We start from the raw sequence: 9,822 nt of genomic DNA on the forward strand, positions 1-9,822 counted from the left end.
TCTCGCAGGAATTGTTTCGTATTTAAAAATTGTTCTGGTTTAAATTATTCATCTGCAACATAAATTACATGATATGGACAGTTACGTTACATAATTATCACGGCAGTATTCCCGGGATACAGTCCATTAGTGAAGTTTGGACTGAAAGTAATTGCGTTTGTAAAGCCGAAGAAAAGTATTTATCTGGGAAAAAAGAAATATTGTTTCCCCAGCTGCCCATAAATGGTCACTTTAATTTTGTTTTACTTTAAATGTTACATTAAATATGAACCGATAATAACTCCCTACTGTGTTGTCTCCATATGGTGATTATTGTACGCTAATATGAATTTATTTCGCGAAATTTTAGACTCAGAATACCTCCAATTTGTCTTCAGTTCTAAAAATAGTGTCCTTTTATTCCCAATTCATGTTCATGTAACTAGAAAACATAATGGTGCCGAATACCGAGGGGCAATGTTAAAAGTGTTGACTTTAAATATCCTATAACGAATTGTCCATATTTGAACATACTAGTTATCTCGCATTCTCACAAGTCTCAAGTATTGCATAGTTCTCAGGAAAAAAAGTTATTTTTCTTTCAGGTAATTGCAATAATATTATTATAATATTAGAGGAAAATGTTTTTTTGTGCATTTTGCATCTTTATTAGTACAGTGACAGTCAGTTCGAGGGAAGTTGTAGTGAAACGGTATTCCCGTCAGAAATCAGCAGTAAATGCAAGGAGAGACTATTGTTTTCCATGTCCTTGCATTTATTTTAGTAAGATTTATTTTGAAATAGTAAATAATTAATAAAACGGTCAATGGGTTTTACTTCAAAACAGGGCAGTGGTTTCCTTTTTCTTTGAGTCGTTTCCGTGCCTGACACTGAAGTGGATGCGCCTTCAGTGTCCGGCACTGTATTAAAACAGCGAGCGAAGACATAGCAGGTCAGGCAGGAGGCGATCCGGTTGCCAAGCCTCTGCCTGTCGCGCTGCCTCCTTTAGTTGATCTTGATTCATGAGCCGGCGGGAGCACCGGAGAGTAAAAAGAGATCCGTGTGACTGATGGGCAGTAAAGTCATCATCCGCGGCCTGGGAGTCTGCCGGGTAGGTCTCTCCACGCTTGGGCGGCGTCAGAGTCACACCGCAGCAGAAGGGCAGGGAAGTGACGAGGCTCGTAAACCTGCCCAGCTCAGGTTTGATCTCCTAGTTCTTTGTTAATTTATTGTTTGGAATGGAAAGGGCGTCCTCTGTGCCTGAGCCAAGCAGCAGCTCTGTGACAACAGCCGCATTTCTAAATGTCCACTTGGACGGTAACATTGTGAGTCTGCCTTCAGTTCCGAGCACCGCAGCACATTAGTCGTCACTTATAAAGAAGTACATAGTACAATACCACAAGTATTTTACACTTCCTAGCTTCCAGGTGTCTGAGGTGCGAATGTGCTCTTTTTTTGATCACGCTGTTTTGCAGATTACTAGTCATTATCTCGTAAAAATGGCAAAGAGAGTCTACTAAAAAGCAAAAAAAAAAAGATGTATCGATTATGGCATTAACGCCGAAACAATCTTTCCAATGAAGCGTCGGTCACAAGCAATCAATGGGTAATCAATATTCAGCGATTCGCCAAGAGAGGGGTTAGAGTGAAATCAATCATTTGCGTCATAAACTTAGTGAACACAAGTCCCATCTGGTTCTCCTGCAGAATTCTACCCTGATAAATCTTAGCCCCTCAAATTCTGTATTCAAAAAGAAACTAGGTTTGTATGCAGCATTAATGTACAGCTCTTAAATAATTCTTCGACACGAACTGTATTCACTTACTAGAGCGCTATGGCTGATTACGTGCTCCACCTAGTGGCCAGTTACTGAATCTACACACATGTCCCCAAGCTCGTTGTTCATAATTGACCATGTAGAGCTTTATTCCATCCTTAAAAGATAAGAGACACCACAATAATAATAATAATAATAATAATAATAATAATAATAATAATAATAATAGAAGAAGTATTTCCAAACCCAAGGAGGATGTTTACATTGTGTTATCTGTAAGGCAATCAGACATAGGATCTAGTAAAAGTGAGTTCAGATTGAAAAGTCACAGCATTCATCTCTTGAACAGTCAGAGGAGGGAAGTTCCATAAAGATGGAGTGGCAGCAGAAAAACACATAACCAGCATAAGCATGTTCTTAATGGAAAGGATCTCTATTACAACATCTATGGTGTGAAACGTTAAAGACACACGGCCGTTTAACGCGTTGCCTGGGTTCTGGGTAAGCAGCCATTGAAAACATTGCTCAATTTAACTGTAAACAGAGCCACCCACCCCTTCAAGGAGTCAGTGATGGCTTCACAAAGAGCAACTGGAGAAGGCCACTACTGTACACTGTACACACAGAGGCGCCACCACAGCAGAGCGAAGATTCGTACACTCAGTGCCTTCACAGCTGGAGCTCTCTCTGTCTCTCGCGAGGACAGAAGCACAGTGTTGTTTCCCATGTGGGGGAAGAAAAGAGGGTCCCCTTTCATCTCAGAGTGGCCAGCTCCTTCCACACACAAGAGGCAAGCGCTCCAGAGCCGCCTGCTCTCAGGAAGCAGTGCTTTGATGTGTTTAAAAACAGCGCTGATAACAGGGATTATAACATCTGATACCAACGAGTACAACATCTTAATCCCTTTAATTACTAAATAAGGTGACAAACGTTGTGGAGCAGACCAAGAGAAGCAGTTCAGAACGAAGGACGCAAAGGGATACGGTTTGGAATTGTCAAGGAATTCCATCCACTGTACCTTCCAGTTTAATTCCAAATCCCAGTCATTTCAGACCCCCCTGGACTGGAATCTCTGGAGAGCGAGAGCAACAGTGAGCACATCACAGAAGCACGTTTTCATTCATGCGTGTTAGGAAAGCAATTGTGCCATACCTGCTCTAAAACATTCAAAAGATTGGATTTTATTTTTCATTAAACCCATTCAGCACTCCAAGCATTTAAGATTGATTAATTTATTGGAAAACATTTATTTGATGGGTATCTCTTGACTTTATGGGGTGCAGGTCCATGCTTTGCAAGTGTAACAACTAACATGATCATTAACACCGAAGTAGCTGCTATTAATTGCTATTCATGCAAAGGATCTAATTAATCATTGGTAAAGGTCACTTATTATCAGGCCATGGACCCTGTACTAACACTGTCTTTGTGTATTTTGGGTTAGAAAGGTCTACAGCCTCTGTGCGGAGGTAATACTCCTCATCGCCTTTCTTTTAAAATAAAAACAATTAATAATTATTGTGAAGTAGAAAGTCATTTCCTAAAGGTGCAAAATCACATTATGCAAAACTAAACTCACAATCCTAAGAATAGAGTTAATATAATATAGTTGTTTTGATCAACATTTTTATTTCAGCTTGGGTAATGATGCACTTTTAACTTTTTTTAACCTTAACCTTTATTGGAATAATAATGAATAACTTTTATTAACCCTTATTTCCCCTAAGGGAATCTGTCTTCGTCCAGACTACTGTAATACGTTATAACTGTGCCAGCTTACCAAGTGACATCTGGGTTCTGCACATTTCTTAGACGGCTACTGCATAACATTGCTCGTTGACACACCCGAATCCATGAGTGGACTCTGGTGAGCACGACATAGAACAGCCTGTGAGAAGCATTAAAGAGAGTGTGAAAAAGTGTGTTCTGCTGTGCTAAATTACAGCACTTTGGAGTTCATGGTGTTACTGCACACTTGTGAAGAGAATGAGCCGCGTTCCAGCTACTCAAATTGGCCGCCTTGTTGAAGCATACCTTCTGAGCTCCCGGCTCCGAACGAGCCCCCTTCTGGTCCGCCTGCAACACTGCGCACAGACGCAGGTGCCGGGCAGGTTGCTTCGTTACTGGCCAGTCGTGTGGGGGTGTTATGGGAGGGGGGAGGTCGTAAACCCACATTAGCAGTGCAGGCGGTCAGACTCCACCCAGGGAGAACCGCACAGCCAGGCATCTGACCCTGGCCACAGCTCGTCCTGAATGCCAGGCTCTGTCTGGCCTCCGCACATATGGGATCAATCAGTTCTGGGCAGACCTCCGGGCATTGTGCTCAGCCCCAGCTCCCACAGGACTCCTAAAATGTGACAATCAAGTGTCACTTTGACAAAGCCCCCGTGTGGAACAACCTCTCCTGTTTCCCAGGCAAGTGGGGGCGATCGGAAGAAAGTCATGGCCTCTTCCTCTGCCCTCACTTTTCTTTTTTTCCTCACACCCATCCAGTCGCTGATGGGCTACTGCCCTCCACTCAGGGCTAATCGGGTTCAATGAAATCATTTGCCATTTACAGATCTGTATCGTGGACGGGTTTTCTTGAGAGAAATGAGCGCTGAAGAGCGATCAAGCAGACATTTTGTGGAAGCTTTCCAAGCCATCAACCCAACCACACATATTCCTTACAACAGTGTAAGTATTATCCCACTTGCCAAAGCAATTTTTAAGTAATTGCATTTAACCCCTTCTTAATTGTGTACTTCAGTCGGGTGTTTGGAAATTAAAGAGCAGTTCAAAGACAATGATGTTTGCCGTGCTTAACTGTGTCATTTCCTAAATTTGCATGGTTTTACAACTGTCTTTTATGGATAATCCAAGCTGTTGCTCTTCTTTATTGCTCTTCTGCTGATTGTCCTCCAGTCCTGCCTGTTTTATTTCCTTACCTGCTCTGAAACCCAACACCTAGCCCTCTTGCCTATGTCAGCCTTGCCTGCCCAATCTTCACCACACTTTGTAACCCTTATCTGTCTCTGAGAGATCAAAGCTCTACAGCAATCCTGATCAGATAAGACCGGCCCTCCCTCTTTGTCCCCACACAGCAGTGCTGTGAACAAACCAGAAATGCAGTCTCAGCTCCTGAGTGTCTGCCACCACTTTGAGCTTTGCTTTCCTTATCAGACCCAAGAGCCCTGATTCCACTGTCCTGATAATAGTCACTAAAAGACTACAGCTGTCACCCCAGCACACACAGCTGCCCCCTGTTCTCTCTAAGGCAAATTGAGCTTCTTCTGCTCTTCTGAAAGTGAACTGTTCGTGCTGCTGGTCCACTTCGGAGCAGGTCAAGATGTCCCTGTAATGCAAGATGTGAATGTTTCTGCTCTGCTTTAGGAATTTCTCGTTTGCCCGGCTCTCCTTTCGCGAGCAGGAGATGTGGAGAAGGTTGAAAAAAAGGTGACAAGAACCCGTGCAGCCATGTGACTCAGCTATAGCCTGAAGTAGCTGTCTTAGGTGTCTGCTTTGATGCTGGCTATTGATTTTCAAGACAATGTGGGGAAGCAATAAAAAAAGGCAAACAGCATGCTGGGATATCTGGATAAGAGGAGAATTTAAATCAAGGGGTGTTATACTCAAATTGTACGATGCTAGTAAAACCTCATTTTGAGTATTGAGTATTTGACAATTCTGGTTGTTTTGGATTGCAGTATTGCAGTTTTACTACCCTTTATCTCTAACTGCTGTAAGTGGTGATGGTGGACCAGTGGGTGGCGCTCTTTCCTCTAGTATGGAATTTCTAACAGGGAACGCTGCCATGGCACTGTTTGTAAGAGTAGGGGTGTGAACCCAGTGTCCTGGCTGTTACGTCCTGGGTTTGTTGGTGAGGCAATTTCTCCCTTCTGTACCTGAACTACTGAGTAGTGGAGCTGCAGGCACATAAAGACTCCTGCCCAGGAGGGTGTTGTTCAGGGGGTCTGTCTACAGATAGGAAGGTGCACTAGGCAGACAAAACAGGCCGGAGTGCCCCGGTGTCCATAGCAGTGAATCATGACCTTGCCCTGACCTATGCAAGGAGGAAGTGTCAGTGATGCACGAGACAAAGCATTGAGGGGCTGGAGGTATGGAGGGAGGCGGAGGGGCTGGGCTGCTGGCTCTCTGACAATGGGTCTGCACATTCAGACTGCCAGCCAAACAATGGAGAGAGGAGACCCCTCCACCCGGGCCGTGCACTGCAATGGGCCAGGCATTTCACACTGTCCCGAGAACAGCCTGCTCATCAAACCCCTGTCTAACCTGACCTCTGGGCTATGCAGAGGTCAAGACATGCTTATGTGGGATGCTGAAATGCCTTGTTAATGGCATCTTCCTTTTTCTTCTCCTTTATTATCTGAGAACTCAACAAGGTATTGAGAGTGGGAGGTCGGTACTGCAATTTGTTTACACATCTGCAGGTCATTCACAACCGACTGATTGTAATAGTAGAAGAATATGGAAAAAGGTGTGAATACGGTCCATTAGTATTATTAGATAATAATATATAAACACATTACAGTGGCTACACAGTAAGTCTACACATTCTGGGACAATGAGCTAGTTTTCTGAAGCAGCTGTTCAGGAATCCCACTCTATGTCTGTGGTCAGAGTCACAGCATAATTTCTTTTTTTTTAAAGAAAAATCATCACTGTTATTTTGCATTTGAAGATCCGAAGTGTGAGGGAAGTGTGAGTAAGAGGAGAGCTGCAGCTGTTTGAAGGGGGCTTCAGTTCTCCAGTGGAGGATATTGACATAACTGGGATGAATTTAAGGGCTTTTAACTGGGATCGTAAACAATAAATTAAACCAGGCGCCAAGTGTCAATACAGTACTGTTGGAAAACAATCTGTGGCAGGCAATGCCACTTTTCACCTGAGACATGCTGGACACGCTGCACTGTAAGACATGGCGTCCCACAGAGCCACTTCCCAGGGCTGGGTGTGTTTCTCCCAGCAGGGCCCGAGTCTCAGCGCTGCAGGCTGCGTCTCTGCCAGAAGACAGGCTGGCCAGGCCAGGCCACGAAAGGCCCTCCAGCCAGGGCTGCAGGCAACAGCAGCTTGCTCCTGGAAGTCACTCCCCTCCCCTTACATTACCTGTCCCGCAATGCACAGAGGGCGGAGACGAATATCAAACAGGACTGGGCCTTTGAAGTGGGAGAAAACACAAGCATTGTTTTCTTTTCTTTCAGCTGGAGTCCTAAGAGCCTATTTGTCTCCTATAATCATTCATGGGTCCTTCACTGAATAACTGTGCCTTCAAAGGTCTGGAACCTGTCTCTGTTTTACTGTGGCCACAGTACCCTGGCTGCAACTTTTCCAAAAGAAATCCAGACGAGAAGATCAAGTCTCTATGGCGTTTAAAGTAAAAATTAAAGATGTGAATCTAAGTGAAGACATAACATTTATTAGTGGCCATTCTGATATACTTGTTAAAGTGTAAGACAACATGCTTCTTCCTTTGGAATTCAACCCCAAATCACTCATCCTGAATCTTATTTTGTCCAATCCCCAATTATTTCCTACTGGAAACATATGTTACATATGTCAGAGCTCTAGAAAAGACACTTTGAAAAACATAGAGGCATCGGTACCCATGTATGATTGTCCAAAAAGTCATTTACAAGAAGCACATTTATTATTACGTTCTTATAATTATAATTAATAATTGCATACACTTATATAGCGCTTTACAGGTAATGGGGATCCCCTCCACCACCACCACCAGTGTGCAGCCCCACCTGGATGATGAGAAAGCAGCAATAGTGCACCAGAACAGTCACACTCACGTTGGTGGAGAGCAGAGTAATACAGATGGGGATTATTAGGAGGCCATGATTGGTAAGGGCCACTGGGAAATTTGGCCAGGGCGCCAGGGTTATACCCCTACTTTTTTTGAGAAATGCCCTGGGACTTTTAATGACCACAGGGAGTCTTGGTTTTACATCTCATCTAAAGGACAGCGCCTGTTTACAGTATAGTGTCCCCGTCACTATACTGGGGCATTAGCATTAGGTGAGCGCCCCCTGCTGGCCCTACTAACACCTCTTCCAGCAGCAACCTTAGTTTTTCCCAGGAGGTCTCCCATCCAGGTAATGACCAGGCTCACACCTGCTGAGCTTCAGTTGGTTGCCAGTTGTGAGTTGCAGAGTGATATGGCTGCTGTTCTTCCCATCATATACATATTAAATGAGCTTTGTTTGCTATGCCCATGAATTACAGTCTTGCCAAACCAATAACAATTAGCAAGACATTTACAGATACTTCACAACAAGTTCAGTTGTGTTCAAGCGGCTGATTCTCAGGCTCTGACAGGTGATCACATACAGCGTGTAGTTTGTTAGAGAGAGTGCAGGGAACAAGGGTGACCCTGTTCCTTTCATTGTTTCGGCTTCGAGGAGAAATGGAAAACCCGTTGGAGGCTTGATTGGCTCTGCACCATTCTCTAAGATGCTAAGGAACGTTTGAGACTTTCGGGGGGGGGGGGAGGTCATGTGACAAGCAAGTTGTTGCAACGTCCCATAGGTGTGCTTGCAAAGACTGTCTTTCTAGCACAGTGTGAAAAGACAGGACCCCCCACCCCTCCCCCAGGCAGAGAGAAGAAAGCCCCTGTGAAGTGACTGTCATTTCCTTGGAGCTGCTCTGTTATTCCAGTAGCCTTTGTGAGGAAGCCCAGAGCCGTGGCCGCAGACAGGAGATCCGGGCTCTTCACAAGGAGCTGAGGTCATCATCCCAGCAGGGGAGGGAGGCACTCCTGCCAGGCAGACACAGGCACAAAACAAACACAACCCCTGACAGGAAAAGAGCGACAAGCCCCTGCTGGGAAGGGCAGAGGGAGAGGAATAGAGAGGGAAAGAGAAAGATGAAACAGATAGAGGGAGAAGGAGGCTGGCTTTCTCGCTCATAACAGAGGGGGCACCTGACGCACCTAACCTGAACTGGATGGCCACACAGCACGGAGCAGAGTTCGCCGAGTCAAAAACACACCTTCCTCTCTAATCCCTTGGCTGCTGCCAGCGTGTAGCATTGAGACCATAGGCATGGTGTGCCTGGTAGAGCTCTTCACAGTACTGCATGGTAGATCTGAGCTGACATGCAATGTCCTGAACGGGGGACTGCACCTCTAGTTTTGTATTTCAGGGTTAGAAAGAAGCAGCACAGGTGAGTGCATTTCAAACCACAAAAAAAGTCCAATTTAAAAGCTCCAATTGACATCACAGAACAGAAATTTCCAGGTATTCACAGCGCCATATTCTGTGATTCAGAACAAGGCAACAAAACTCCCGGTGAGGTGAAGCGGCCCTATTACACTGTAATAATAATAATAATAATAATAATAATAATAATAATAATAATAATAATAATAATAATAATGTTTCTTTATTAGCCCTATACAATTTCTTGCATTAGGAATTCGTCTTTTCGCATACCCCAGCTTTTCTCCAAGGAGACACAGACAGGGAGAGAAGCTGGGGGTCAGAGCGCAGGGTCTGCCATTGTACGGCGCCCCTGGAGCAGTTGGGGTTAAGGGCCTTGCTCAGGCTTGTGAGTCCATCTCTTCTCATCCAGTAGAAATATTGCTCTTGACTCTGAGAAGGTTTTGCCCACAAATACTACCTAGTTGTGAACTCTGCACGCAGCTCACATTAGTACTTTCAAAGAGTTCACGGTTTTGTGTTTCATTGGGAATTTGTGAAATGTTGTGATACCCTCATGCAGCCAAGACTCTCTCACGATGTCATTCACTGTTCGTTTTCAATTAGCGCAGGATTCGTGCTGTGAAGAGACTGGGCTTGAAAAAATGACCGGTATGACCACAGAGGAGTGTGCTAGATGATTGAAGTGCAGAATTTACATTCCTCAGTATCTCACCCCAGCCATGCCCACTGCTGTGGATCTTCGTTAGTGTCCTGGGGTTTATATCCAACACAGCCGCAGACGTCATCACTGAACTCAATTTCAGCATATTCTTAACTGAATTTTGTAACTGAACAGGGCACTAAAAGTAGGTTTTATCTGTCCCTGCAGGGCCTAAAACCGAAACATATAAACTGTT

The 9,822-nt window shown here is 44.6% G+C and overlaps 1 long non-coding RNA gene across 1 annotated transcript; it reads left to right on the plus strand.

Annotated features, from left to right (window-relative positions):
• Positions 1 to 881: 881 nt before the first annotated feature.
• Positions 882 to 5,232, plus strand: LOC138240988 (uncharacterized). Its single transcript, XR_011190169.1, has 3 exons — positions 882 to 1,090; positions 4,318 to 4,433; positions 5,130 to 5,232. It is a non-coding gene; the product is annotated as an uncharacterized lncRNA (long non-coding RNA).
• Positions 5,233 to 9,822: the final 4,590 nt, after the last annotated feature.

Source organism: Lepisosteus oculatus, chromosome 8 (assembly GCF_040954835.1).
Source record: "Lepisosteus oculatus isolate fLepOcu1 chromosome 8, fLepOcu1.hap2, whole genome shotgun sequence".
In the NCBI taxonomy this organism is placed as follows: Eukaryota; Metazoa; Chordata; class Actinopteri; order Semionotiformes; family Lepisosteidae; genus Lepisosteus; species Lepisosteus oculatus.